The following is a 15,116-nucleotide window of genomic DNA, read 5'->3' on the forward strand; positions in this document are numbered from 1 at the left end:
CGGGGTTTGGTATATATGGCTTGGAAAGAAGCAGAGCATGACATGACCCAACACAACTATGTACATAAATAATACGATGCAAACTGAAATAAGAACTTAATCGGTTAGATTAACGCTATGAAGATTATTCTGAATAGCAAACAAGACCTATCTGTAAATGGAATGCTAACATTTTAGCAGCTGTGTCTTAATCTAACATTACAAACCATCTGGTATATCCACATACCAGCAGAAACACACACACACACAGACATACACACACACACAGAGACATACACACACGTCAACAGTTGGATAGAAAACTTGCATCTTCAGGCCTCAAAATTAAGGCTACTTCACAGGGCAATATTTAAAACATATTGTCTCCTGGCTTGACAACTATTTATTTTCTTTCCCTCATGCTTAATTTCCAGGAAGGCTGCACTCTCAGTCTAGTACACCGAGCTGTCTTCTGGTACAGTTAATTCTAAAAATTAGCAGGTTGTTTCACATGCATGAATCACTCAGGATGGTTTCCCTGGATGTGTGGTCTACATTGTACAGACTCGGCAGCCCTGCTGGCCCCTGTATGCATTTACTAGAGTAGGATCCAGTCCAAACCAAGCTGCACCGTCTCCAAATCTCAATTCAACAGCACCTTCCACTTCATTTTACAAAGTTACTCTGCTACAGCTGTTACCATTTCTCCTCTCTCTCACATACCAATCATAGGTTTCAGGCTGTTTTGATTGTAAGGATTCCCAGGGGATTATATCTGGTTTTGTGATTATCTTAGCCAATTTCTAACACAAGAGAAGTAAAACTGCGGTACGTAGTACTCGTCACATGCATTAATTGGGTAGACCTGAGCAGATGATAGTATAATCCAGATTTTATTCAGGAAAACGTGTATATTTACCTGGAAGTTTGAGTAAAAGACCAACAGTGTATCTCCCAGTGTCACCAGGGGATCCACGCAGAGTCATCCTGTACTGTTGCTGTTACTGCAGCAAGTACAATAAAGCCATTACCAAAATAAAAGGTTACCTAGGTAGTTCAATCTCAGGATCAACTTTCTATATTGTGGTATTATTGAATTACAGAATTACAAGAGGGCCACTAAACAGGCCTCCCTACCTCATCAGACAGTAACACAGACCAGAAAAGTTAAGACTGAGGAAATCTCAATTTACTCCAACATATGAAATGAAAATTCATTTTTGCTCAAAACAGAAGCTTTAAGATAACTAGTCGGTGAATTCAATTTTTAACCATTTTTAAACCATTAACCATTTAAAAAAAAACATGTCCTCACAGAACAGCTGTAAATTAAAATTTATGATTCATCAGGGAATACTACCCCTCCCATTCAGTGCCAAGTTAATGAGGTCACAGATGAACCTCTACAGGGGAGGACAGGGAAAAAGAATTACAAATAATTGCAATTGCACAACACTTCTCCACTGGACAGCAAGCTGTATCTGCCTCACAAGCATCTGAATGACCAATTCTGAAAGCCTCACCAAAACTATCAAATTGAGAATAAAACCAAACTCCCAAAGTTGATTTTTTCTTCCCTACAGTTAATAATTTACCAGATAAATATTTGACAGGAATTCCCACAGTGCCTCCGTTTATTTGTTTCTGCGGCACCCTAAAAGCGTGCTTGCTTCTCTCCGAATAGATTAAATAATATTTTGCCCTCAAAGGTCCAGAAGTTTCTCCCTGCTGAGAACAGAAGTTTGTGCCTAGCTCTCTGCTGTATCACTAACACAGTTTTGGGGAAAATTGCTCCCACGGTGTATCCTGCATGTCTTGGAAACACTGGTAGCCAAGTAGGACAAGACCTAACACAATAACGGGATTAACAAACAGTGGGAGGAGAGAGAGGGCACGGATGGAAGGAAACAAGGGAAGACAAAAAGATTATGTGACTGCTCTGTGAGGCCCCTATGAGGGATGATAGACCCAAACTCTGTCCCAGTTCAACAGAATAAAAGGAAGCAAATATCGACGGGTGCTGTGGGAGAAGGACCCCTTCAAAACACCCCTCCAACAGCAAGTGACTCACAAGCACTGTAAATGCGCTCTGTGTGGCAGGTTCCGTGCGGGATGTGCTGCGGGGGTGTTTGCGATGGGGGCGTCGACCCAGAATGGAGGCACCGGGACCCAGAATGGAAGCACTGGGACCAAACTACACAACGCAGGTCAGATAACAGGCAAGACCACATGAAATGGCTTGGAGACGTAAGCATTTGAGGGTGATGCAAGAGACAAGAGTGGGAAGTGTGTTTTCCCGTGGATGCCTCTTTGAGTAACCGCCCAACGCTGCAAAATCCCTTTTTTATATATATCTGTGTCTACAAGGATGGCAAATGCAATTGAGCAAAGACCAGGTGTGGGGCTGTAAGGTAGGGAAGGCGAAAAGAGCTGGAAGCCTGCTGTGCTAAGCCCCGTTTGGTTAGTCACAGCAAGGCTCATCTGGCAGACCGCAGCAGACCGGGCAGAGGTCTCTCTGAAGAACCCCAGGAAGTTCATCCAGCAGAGCTGCCTTTCCGGCTCCTTTTGTCTCTCAAATCTCCAAAGCAGCAGGATGGGGAAGGGAGAGGGGATAGGAGGGTATGTACGTGTGTTTGTTAACGTTTCATGATGAGTTCTGCTCAAGAGCTCTTTGCTGATTTCACTCATAGTTGGCTCCCACCACCTCTCACCTCACGGATGAGGGCTAACACCCAGAGATCAAAAACGTGTCCTCTAAGCCATCACACTGGCTCCTCTCCGATGGGTCCAGCAGGTTGTGTCAGAGGAATCGGCTACCACTGCAGGAGAAGCGCAAGCCATGGGTCTTTTACAGTCCTGGCTTCGCTTCAATGCCCCTTTCTCGAGTCCCCTCTGTGACCCTGGCTACTAATGGCAACTAGTACAAAGTAGAGGGGGACCAAAGCCTACATTTTAAAAGCCCAGGGGTTTGCTGTTTCCACACAAAAGCAACTGCCTCCCATTGTATCAGAAAAAAGTAACTGATGGATCTGAAGAATTATGTCGCCTTTTTGTGATGCCACTTAATTAAGGTTATTCTGAATAACAGGAATAATTTGCCCATAGTTGCAAAGTAAGACTAAGGAGGACGTCTCTGTCCTCTTCAGGGCCTGAGATTTTTCAGTATATTGTCCAAAAGACTCTGTAAAAGTGCAGCTGGAGGACAAATTTTCAAATCAGATCATTTCAATGGTGTTTCTTCTACCTGAGGTAAAGGCTATTCTTCTGTAAGAACTAGACAGATTATTTGTCATTCAAAAAGCTACAGGGGAAAATCAAAAAGCTACAGGAAGACAAAGTAACTTCACTGTTCTTTCAGAAATTTGTGTCGAACTTCGCTATTTAACACCTTTGTAAAATCTGCAGATAAAATGTCCCAAAACGCACTCACTATCACGTGACACGCGTTTTTGTTTTCTCGCTTTTTCCTTCATTATTGACAGAAAGCATCAAAACTGAAATCCAAGGTCAAACTTTGTTTGACCAGATTCTTCTCTGCAGTTACATTTCCATATCGCACCTGCCCACATCAGACCACAATGCTAAAAACAGACAATAAGGAACCAGAAGGAATAGTCATCATGAGCAGAGATACAGCCAAAAGGGTGTGCTGATTCTGAATGGCATCTATGCATCCACTCCTCCACAAAAAAGGATGCACAGATATTGGATAATTGATTGAATCATTATAAAGGGAAAAAATGTCATACATTTTCAGAGAAAAATATCAAAAACGTGAATGATGCTTTCAGACCCACAAGGGGGAAAAAGCTAACTGAACGGATGACCGAATTCTCTCACTGAATTTAGAAAGAAAGATGTTTCTCCTTGCTCAGTGCCATAAACATGACAACTTTTGTTCTGTAAATCAAGAAACAGGGAATATAAACAAGTTTACAAATTGAAAGCAACTTTTAAAAGATAAATTTCAGGTTTCTACAAAACACAAAGATGAACTACAAGGAGCTTTCCTTCCTTGTTCAAATTCAAATTAACCAGCCCTTTGTGCTTCTGCTCTCCCCTCCTCTCTTTTCAAATTTCCTTCCTCGTTTCCATGGGAACCCCTCGCTGACAAGCCTCCGAGCAGAGCAAGAGGCCAAGCTTAGCAAGGGGTGTGAAAAGGGGAGAGAGTCAAAGGGCAGAATTTGGCTCAGGAGAATCAAGATGCCAACCTTTGTCACCCCACAAAAGGGGGGTAACCATAGGAACTAACTCTGCGGGACAGGGGCAGGGAGGAGGAGGGAGTATCATGGCCAAATTCATAAGATGGGAAACAAAATGGGAAAGGCATCGTTAAATATGCAGCGCTAGGCCCTACAGTGAAACCAAAAAAAAAGTCTTACAAATGAAAAATAAAACTCCAAGGACCGAGTATCCAACTTGGTGCTAGTTTTAAGTCCACGTAACTGCATCAAATTAATTTACACGAGACCACAGAGAAACTGGGCAGATCTGATTCCCAAATCCAACATGAGAAGGTTCTCCTGAGAAGATGCTGGATACCTGGCTTTGATGGGCTCTGAAGATGTTTTCTACACGCCTCACAGATTGGAAACACCAATTCAAACCGGACTCACAGATAACTGGAAACACTGCAGCTTCAGGAAGATGGCTGGCGAGCTACGGCTTCAAACAGGCAGAGCCAGTTTGCACTAAGAGTCCTGCAGAACACGGGGACAGCCCAGCCGTTATTGTTGCTGCAAGAGCACCCCGACAGAGCCGATTTACAGCCAGTGTATTAACATGGCATCGTGTCCATATACTACACAAAAATACCAATATGGCATATTTTCATTCTTGTACCTTGTAAAAAAGACAGCAGGAGGATGAGGCATGAAACAGCTCTGTGAAATCACCAATGATACATAAAGGAAAAACACGGTCCAGTTGCTCTCTCTATCTTCAGCACAAAAATCGGGAACACAAAAACAGCAGGAGGTTGCTTTGAAGAGGAAAAAAAAAGAAACCAACAACAGCAAATCCTTCACACAACACCTTTAACTTACGTAACTGTTTGCCACTGATTTGTGTGGATGCTAAAAGAATGTATGAGTTCAGGAAGAAAACTGATACATTTGTAGAAAAACACATCAAAGGTTACTAGTACAAGACACCATTTCCAAGGCACAAACTGCTGAACATGGAAGAACAGCCTGGCTAGAGGTACGTCACACACCCGACCTGTTCTTACCTGCTCCGTACAGCGCCCACGGTGGGCCACCACCGGGTGACACCACCAGGCTGAACAGGTCTCTGGTCTGACACCGCAGCGCTGTTCCCAGCTTCTTCTGTTTATCCATCTCCTCCCCAGCTGCATTTCTACTAGCTTCCCTCTCACGCCAAATAACAGGCTTTAAAAGCACAGCTTATTAAAATGTTGTTTTGCAGGTCCAAAGCATTGCAAGGTTGAATAACGAACTCAGTTCAAGAGCCCTGGGCTCCTCAGCCATTTTGCAGCCCACAGGCTACTGACCTTCTGCACCAGTTTTGGTGCTAGATGCAGGACAAACGCTGACTCGGTTTCCTTCAGAAAGTCACAAAACCCTCCTGCATTTGCATCTCTCAATGACCAGGGTACAAAACGGGGAGTAAGGCAGCAGCACACAAACGAGGCACATGTGAATTTAAGAAGATTGGTCCTTTGAACGTTAAAAACATGCTCTGGTGAGTTATTCTTCCTCTCGTACCACAGAACACAAGAGCTTCACAGCCAGACAGGAACCTCCCATTGATGCAAAAATGATTCAAATCCATACAAGCCATCCTAACTTTCTCTAAAATCACCACAAACGTTTCCCAAAACGAACAAGAAAACTGCAGCCGTACCAGCAAGACAAATGGGAAAATTTATGACGACTGCTCCTCAGTGCTTAAGTTGTTATTTCCTACTTATTCTCATCTCATCAGTCTTTGTGGTTTTCTTTTCGAATCCAACTATCCTATAACTGGAACCATCGCCACACACTACAGTAAGCAAGGAAAAACCCACCACTCCCAAGTGACCAGCAAAATAAAAAGTACATCCTAGCCAAGCCACACAACTTTTAAGTAGCCCACCGTTATTTGCATCACTGCCAACTTTTTGCACAAAAAAGCATGTTCTGAAAGAACGGCAAGTCGAAAGGACGGAAAACTAAAGGGCTTCCAACCTATTCTGTCAGGTGACAAGTTCTAAATGAGGTATCAAAACAATCTTTGTATCGGAAGAGCGTAAAGGGGGAAGAAAAAAGGCCTTGCTAGTAACTTGGACTAAACAGAAGCGTTGACTTGATTCTCTGGCGGACACATGAGGTCTCTGCCTTACGAGGGACAGAATGTAACGTGTACACACACAGCTATTTCAGGACAAATACAGCAGAACTATATCCTCCCCATGACACTGCTAGGTATCAGGCTAAGGCTCGTCACTGTAACAAACACTAACCTGTATATATCCAATATAAACATGGCTTTTGTCCCACGGCAGCTGCATCTAAGAGAATCAGCTGGTTGGTTTTGCTTAAGGTAGAGAAAAAACACACAAAGACAGGACTGAATGTCTGTACCTTGTGGTAGGTAAGAGGAATGGGAAATTCCTGGGTAAGACCAATGTTCCCTCAACGCTCTGGCACAACATTCTTTTGCTTCTGAGTTTACACTTGCAGATAGAAAGCTAAAAGTGACTATAAAGTACGCTGGCATTTAACTACTCAAAATAAATTCATGTGTGTTCCACCTTTCCTAATAATTCCTCTTTAAGCCTCTACCAGCTGCTACAGAATTAGCCACAATGCAGAGCCATCTGCCTTCATGACCCTGAAAACAAGCCCACTGTGAATAGATGTTGATTAAGATGTAGATCATTTACTTTAAACTGAATCATTACACAAAACTAATGCGTTTTTCATATGCTTGCTCTAAACTACGAAGGCCAAACTTCGTTTCCATATTTCCAGTTGAATCATCATTCAGAATTAATCTTTTATTCAAGAAAATATGACCATGGTGACAGAATTCATCTTCAATGTACAAGCAGTAGCTTCTCTGATTTAACAAAAACCCACCCAAACCCTACTTCTCTTCATTTTCTCTCTCGCTACTAGTCCACATTTTGAAAATATCCACATGGCATCTTGTTCTCACTAACAAACAAAAGTCTAGGAAACGGTATTTCTGAAATTCCTCTCTGGTGAACTGGTCTGTTGGCCAGGCAACGGGCAGTAAGGGTTTCTACACCTGCTGCCACCGATGAGCTACATGCAAAGTTTTAACCCTTCTGTTCTTTGTGTTCCTTCTAGGGAGGAGCGTCTCTTTAGCACTCTGTTCTCTCCTGCTGCTCTCTACAGCGTAGCACTGTAATACCTTTTTCTGGTTTCTTCAAGTGCAACGATACAGCCCCCGGAGGAAAAAAAAACCCAGAGACTCAGCATGGTGATTGCTCACATCAAACAAGCATCCATTCCACCTTAAAACGCCTGTCATAGCTTAAATTCCCTCTGATTGTTGTACCAGGATGGACCACACGCTCAGGTATGATCTAGGTCCACAGATCCATGGGGTTTGCCGTTGTGGATGCGGGTACCTCCGCACTGAGCGACATCTTCCTCACTAAGTCCATATTTGACACTCTGGTTTTCAGAATTACAATGCTCTCCCAAACACAAAACACTGCATGAATAGCAGCCAAAAAGTCCATCTTTTGTGTGTCTCTCCCTGGGTATGGCTCTGTTTGGGTTAACTGCTTCGGAAGATTTCTAGCCAAAGACAAGGCTCTTTCCCTTTCTTCCTCATTTAAGCCTCCACCAACTTCAAAGTAGGTGCTTAAGCACAGCTCTATGCTTTATCTGTGATCCTCTCATGTGGCTGCTCTTCCTCTCCAAAGAATCTAAATGCTTCAGTATTCACTGAATATTCCATATTCCTTCAGATGATCTTGAAGCTCACTGGCTCTCAGTGTGAAAAGGATTGAATTGACGGTGCCGACACGAGACCAGATGGTTCCCGGCTATGTTCAAGATACAGCTTCCTCAGAAGCCTCATTTTACAAAATTGTCAGATCATGTTCATTTTTGTACGGATCTACTCGGGGATGTAACAGCTCCAGTTCTTCCCAAACTGTTCTTACCCACTCAAGGTTCCTACCGCCTTTGCACAACGCCCATACCCTTTACAGGTCAAGACTGAAACCACGAGCTGATGCGTTTCAGAGAAGCCTCAGGTATTCCTAAAGCGAGAATTTCTGAGCAGTTCATCATCAGGCACTCCTTCGCTCTGCCTGCTCTCTGTGGAATCATCTTGGCAATTCTAGCTCTGAGACATTCTCGTTTAACAAGAAAACAATCCATATCTTTACATGGCTATTTCTAAGGGAAAAATTAGGAGTGGGAATAAGAGAACAGAAAGCTGATGGCAGAGCAGGCTTTAACCAGCTGGCGCAGTGCTGGCGTTCTTATGATCCTGTACAGGTCCATTGTTCTGTGGGCATCAGAGTCACACACACTCGAGAAAATTAATCCTTACTGCAAGTGAGTGCCTGAGGTTAGAGTGCTTACAAACACCAGCTGATGAAAACCTACTTTTCCATTAGCTTTATACTCTTACACTTCTATGAGTTTTGGATGCAGAACTGACAGAAGAATACAGAAAGCCAAGGGAACGTGCTGAAATTTAGGAGGGTGCAGTGCACGGGCAAGGCAAAAGAAGATGGGGGGTGGAAAGGAATAAAGATGGAATTAAGAGGGGAAGGAGTTAAGAGATTTTCCACCCTACATTCTCTCTATCCTCACTGATCAGTGGGAAAAAAAGATGCTTCCCACTTGTCTCCAAAAAACCTGCTCAGAAATAGAAGAGGAATGGGGCAGTATGACCCCCTAGCTCAGGGAAGGCAGGAATCACAATCATAGAAACCACGATCCGTGAATTTTGCACACTTCTCCCTGGCTTTTTTGCAAAGCAAGAACTGAGAGACAATATTCCACGCCGATTAGCTGAAATCAGTAGTAATAGATGCCTGATAGAAAAGCTGTTTGAGAAACACCACTAAAATGAGCCACTTAGTGCTTGACCTACCTATACTGGAAAAATGCCTCACTCTTGTCCTAGATGCTAATACCAGGCTGAGAATAAACATTGCTGTGTGTTCTGTTGATGCCATTTTTAAGCATAATCTGGTTCTCTTCCACTCAAAAAAAAGGAAAAAAAAAAAATTAAGACTCCAAAGATCACTACTGGGAGGAGGAAAAAATATATATGGTCACAAAAAAGAAATGGTGCTATACACAGAGAAATATAGTTAGCAAGGGCATGCAAATCCTGCAGCACACCTCTGCTCTGCGGCAGGTCAATGGCACTATTCTCTGCAAGGATCAGTACGAGCAAGAAACCACTAAATTTGAACTGGGGGATGAAAAAATCACGTCTTCACATCTGTAGTTGCAGATTCTGTGATGAAGTCCATTACCTATTCACTAGCTCTGCTTCTAAATATTCAAAACTCCATGATTGGATAATTTATTTATATTAACCCAATGATTCCCAGCTGGTGAATCCTGCCACACTGATGAAGCAGGAGCGATTGAGTCAATATTACTTCTCTCCCTTCCAGCTACCTCTGTCACACTGCAAGAAACAACACAACTGCGGGATAACATTATTTCTCTATTTCCCCCTTTGCATCTCCCACCTAAGCACTGGCCAACCCCGCTACGGTGCATCCCTGAGTCCCTCCTGCTGCTCTTTTTTGATAAGCAAAATGGGAATGGAAGTTGTGAGAGAGCGCAAAGGAAGAGCACGTTATCTCCTCTGCCCATGTGGTAACTGCACCCTCTCATTTCTGCAGCGTTTGACCTCCGGGATAATCCCAAAAGACTGCGTTCCCCCAGAGGGACCCATTTAGCCCTCAACTATGGCTGGGTCCTGTCCTTTAAAGGCTCTTTGATCCTCAGCATCATTGTGAGGTCCCATAAAAATCAGGGTAAGAGGAAGGCAGTATATTTAACTGCAAAAAGGCTGGAAATCATATTAAACCACTTCTCCTCATCAGTGACAAAGCTCTAATAGCATGCTCCCAGGCTCCAACAGGCTACCAAGTTACATGTTCTCTGATAAAAATATTTGTCTACAAAAATTGCATTCAGGCAGCTAAAAACCGCTGCTTGCTCATCTTACACATAAGCAATTTCTTCAAGACCAAAGGAATATTAAGTGAAAAAGGGACAGAAGATAATTCTTTGCAGCAATAAAAATCCAAGAGAAGGGTAAACAAGGTCAGATCCCTCAGGGGGATCGGGGTAATTTAACTTCTTGATCGTCGCTGCTGCCTCGTTCAGCACACGATCTGTGTAACACAGCAGAACTGTGGCAGCAGCATCTCAATGTCACGCTCCTATCATGAACGTATTTAGAGGGCAGTTTTAACAGCATAGCTGAGATGGACAATGCTAGATGGGTATATTATTAAAACAACCTGCTAGCAGATTATAGGAAAACCTAAAAATACCTCACGATACATTTTAGAGGCCAGGGCAGAGCGGCCAAAAGGAGTGACCCCAGAGAGTGGGGCCCGGGAGGCCGGTGGCCGCCCTGCAGGCCTGCGGGCAGGACAGCTCCCGGCTTCGTGGCAGGGACAGCTCAGCCTGGCCGAGAGGAGGCTCCGAGAAGGCCGTGCCCTTTCCACCCAGCATCTCCTGTCTCCATACTCCACCGTCACCGGTGTGTCCGTCCTTACGAAGCAGCACTGCTCCTCTCGGAAAGCAGCAGTGTGAACTGACTTGTCTCTGCTGTAGCCAAGCAGATGCTAACGGAGGCTGGACTAGTGCCTCTGGCGTTTGTCCTCCACCAGAAGGAGTAAGTCCCCTTTATTTGGGGAGAAAGTAACACTCCAGGCCCTTGAGTGCAGAAATCCCTTCAGGCTTCCTCGATTAAAGCAGGCCTTGCTGATGTAGCACGGCAGAAAGCTTAAGGCGTTGGCTTTCCTAGGAGTCAATAAAGGCAGAGAAACTGATGACAGTACGGACTGAGAGGGGCTCCTGACGTAATACCCTGGTTTTCTTTGTTTAATTGAGATGGTTAACACCAATATTGCTGCTCCATAACCAGACAACACTGATGACATAACTCATTAGCCTTTATTACAATTATGAAGGAATCACACAAGCGTAAACCCTCGCAAAGGCAACTTACAGACTTTCTGGGTTTTCAAGAAATAACAAAGTTTCTAAACAGTTCCTTCAGTGAAGCTGAAATTCAGTGTACGGGAAGAGAAGTACACTGAATTTATTGCTGGTAAGACAACAGCAGTTCTCTTTCTTGCTTCACATTCACTTTTTCTTGTGTTGTACTCTTCCAGTACAAGCAAACTGAATTTTTCTTATGGGTTCTATTAGGAGCCACTGTGAAAAAGCGGTACTGAAAACCCGTGAGAATCACAAGGCCTTCCCCCCAATACACACGATGGAGCACGCTGATTCTGCCCCTGCATTATTTTATGCTCGCAGCAGTCAGGGAGGGCTTGGGAGATGAGAGATGTTTACCAGAAAATGTCACAATGCCAGTTTTAATAGACTTGACTCATTTCAAAATTTGAGTGCTCCGTCCATTTGCCTGCAACATTAATTAATGTCTAAAAAGCCAAATAATAAGAACTTCCCTCCCGCTAAGTACAGATTTAAGGGGCAATCTAGGCTCATACAAGGAGTGGAAATACACTTATGAAAACCTGTGGCTTTTCATTCTTTTTTTCATATTCAAACCCTTAAAAAAAACCCTGCAATGGAGGCACAGGCCCCTGCACCGTGAATTTAAGCTTGATAATAGCCTCGTTTCCTTCCACAGCCTTCACCGCTTTTCATGACGGATTCAGAAGCAGCCCACAGTCCATCCCCAAGCTGAACCCACCGGTCTATATCCTAATTATATTGGCAGAAGGGAGCACCCTCTACTCCCACGACATCAACACACCCATGCTAACTCGAAGAATGGCTTTGGCATCGAGCTAGGATGCGAGCTGCAGCAGCACGGTGTTTCATGTGAGCTAATTCACACTGTGAAGCTGAGCTTTAGGCCATGGAGTGCAGAGAAGGAACATTGGCTCCTCGACCGTTTCCCTCGCTGTAGCAGAAAAGCTCTTTTACGAAGATAAGAACAATTACACCAGTTATTCTGGCTCAAGCTGAGGGTCCCTATAATTACTGCTCTGATTCCAACAGAGGCCATAACCAGACTGTTAGTGAAAGTGATATTTTTGACAGTTCTCCGAAATCATTGGTTTAACATGCAACAAAGGCCAGCAAAATGAACATGACGTTGGCCATTACAAGGAAGCTATTAGCAGGAAAAAGCGTGATTTTACTTATAAAGAAATCCCTAGTGTGCCCACATCTGCAGCGCTGTTGCCATTCTCATCTCTGTACCCCAGCGAGGAAAAGGCTCGGAAAAGGAACACTAAAATTATTACATGAACGAAGCAGCAGAATTGCAAGAAGAAAGCCCAAACAGCTGGAATTCTTCAATTTGGAGAGGAAAACCCTGCGGGATAAACCCGAGGTTTTCGAAATCACAAGTGTAACAGAGGATTTAACTGCAGCACAATATTGCACAATACTGGAACAAAAGGGTATTAAATGAAATTAGCAGGAAACTGGTTTAAAACAGGTTACAGAATAAGTACATCTTCACATGGTGGCTTGTGAACTGGTTGATAGTACTGTAGCCATGAAATAATTGAGAGAAATTCATTGGTAACAGAGCCATGAAATGACACTAAAGGGAACAGGCAGGGAGATACCCTCTAACAACCAAAATTCAGGGACTCTGGATACTGAAGAAGTTGGGGTTTTTTACCCCTACCTAGTCACCCTCTTCAGCATTCTCTTCCAAGTTCTAGTCCAGTTTCCTCAACCAGTTTGCATCCACAGCCCTGTCTGGGTTTCACAGCTCTACTGCCAGCTATTTGAAGAACCACCTCTTCCTCTTTGTTCTGACTTGGCTTCCAGCAACTTCACTTGACGGAGCCTAGCTCCTGCGCTGGAAGGGGCAATGTACAGCCAATCCCATAAGCCTTTGCATGTCACTTAGGGTGGCAGTTGGTGGTGGTGGTTTGGGAGTTCTATTTTCCATTTTAAAAGCAGGCTACAACATCCTGCCATAGGCGAAGCTCCTCACACGGAGATGTTCCCAGGCCTGTGGTCATTCTTCCTGCTCTTCTCCAGCCTTCTTTCAGCTTAAACACCTTTTTTTTGAGCTACCTCAAAACTTCACACAATGCTCCTGCAATTTGTGATCCACAGGACTGTATAACACCACTGTAATGTCTGGTCCTTATTTCTTTCCTAGTTATCCCACATGCCTGGTTTTCCTGTTGGCTTTCTTACTGCTCTGTCGATCTTTCAGCTGACATTTCAACAGAATAAACCATCCTAAGCCAAATGAGATAAGCTGACCGCCACCACTGATGTGAAGACTACTATTTCCCCCCAACAAGTGCATTTTTATCACTTTGAGCCATAAAATTGTTGAGGAAACTCAGTGTTTCTCCCACATAATCTCTAGATCTTTACATGTCTTCATCCTGGTTTGACCTTAGCTTTAAGTTACTCACAACAGTAGCAACAGGATTTCTTACCTTACTGCTAACGTCCTCTTCTATATCATTTAAGAAAATACTGAGCTGCGCCGACCCTGAAAGCCTTCCACTGATCATCCACTTCCACTCCAAGAGGTGAACACCTACTGCTCCCACCACCCAACAAAAACAAACCCCACTATCTCCACACCTCCACAAACCAACTCCCAGAAGTCTTCAATCCAACTGGGTTCATCGATTCCTTTAACGTCCTAAGTTCCACCTTCAAAGTGAAACAGTTTGCTCACACCTAGCTGTTCACAGACTAAACTTGCTTACTTGCTTTGGCTTCCTTTTTCCTCTTGCAGTTAAATCTTCAAAAGTCCTCAGAACTTACCAGAACAAATTCTGAAATAAAATTAATTCCTGTTGCTACGTATTTAGTATTATTCGGATCCCTGGTCACATCCAAATGAGCCACTGAAATGCAAGTCCATAGTTCTTTCAAACAAAGGAAATTTAAGGCTAAGAATCTCTATTTTCTCCTTACAGTAAAAAGCCTATCAAATCTGGTTCACAACTCTTCCGCAGAAAGCCCATGTAAAGCCTTGGCTTTATATTATTTCACAAGAACAATTAAATTCAGTTTCCTTATTGTCAGGAAGAGCATTCAGAGATGAAAACACATGATTACTCTTTCTGTTCTCAGCGTACAGCAACACATACCCACCAGCAAGGATTCCCAAGCATTTCAAAAATACAAATAAACCAAATCTGCACAAATCTCTCATGCAAATTTGAAGAGGCTGACTGCGAGACTTGCCTCACATTCTGAATGCCCATCAGCGTCAGTCAGATCACAGAACACCGAGTAGGGAAACTCCTCAGGCAGGGTGGCAGCACAGAGAACAGACTGAGTGAACTCAAAAGTCTTGTATAAACTAGATTACGGATAAAAAGAGACTGAAGTGTGTGGCTGAAGCCTCATCAAGAAAGTTCTCCAAAGAAAGGTTAGAGAAATACGAGCGGAAATGTGGTGGGTTTTTTTTAAAAAAGGAGAAAATGATTATGTGTAAGTCCAAAGAAGGTTTTGGGGAATAATGGTGACAGTAGTGAGGTACTATTATAACCAAGAAAGTGCCAGTCTAAAAGCTTGTCTGCTAGGCTATGGAACAGAAACAGGTTAATCAAACTCTCTGCAAGGCAACAGAGTTTCTTGCAGCTGAGAAAAGCAGCACTAATAAATGAGCAATTTCCATTATTTTCATGGTATGTCTTATCATTCTCATTTTCTTCACACCAAATTTTAGGAGAGTAAGAAAAGGCCAAATACTACAAAGCGACCAAAGGGCGTAGTCTTCAGATCTAAAAATCTTCGGTTCATTGCTCAGGATGCTGTTTTTCTGGCATTTAGTTAAGTGACAGACCATTCAAAACACGCTTTCTTGATCTGTCTAAATATTTAAAGTAACAGACTAACACACAAACACATCCAGAGTATTTCATACTCAGTTATACTAAATCAGGCAAATTTCGTAGTCATGGAATATTTTAGTAC

The 15,116-nt window shown here is 43.3% G+C and overlaps 1 protein-coding gene across 2 annotated transcripts in view; it reads right to left on the minus strand.

Annotated features, from left to right (window-relative positions):
- FZD3 (frizzled class receptor 3) overlaps positions 1–15,116 on the minus strand; it is a 53,532-nt gene that overhangs the window by 38,068 nt on the left and 348 nt on the right. The gene's annotated exons all lie outside the window — the stretch shown is intronic.

The sequence above is a fragment of the Leptosomus discolor genome, chromosome 2 (genome assembly GCF_034619465.1).
Source record: "Leptosomus discolor isolate bLepDis1 chromosome 2, bLepDis1.hap2, whole genome shotgun sequence".
Lineage (NCBI taxonomy): Eukaryota > Metazoa > Chordata > Aves > Leptosomiformes > Leptosomidae > Leptosomus > Leptosomus discolor.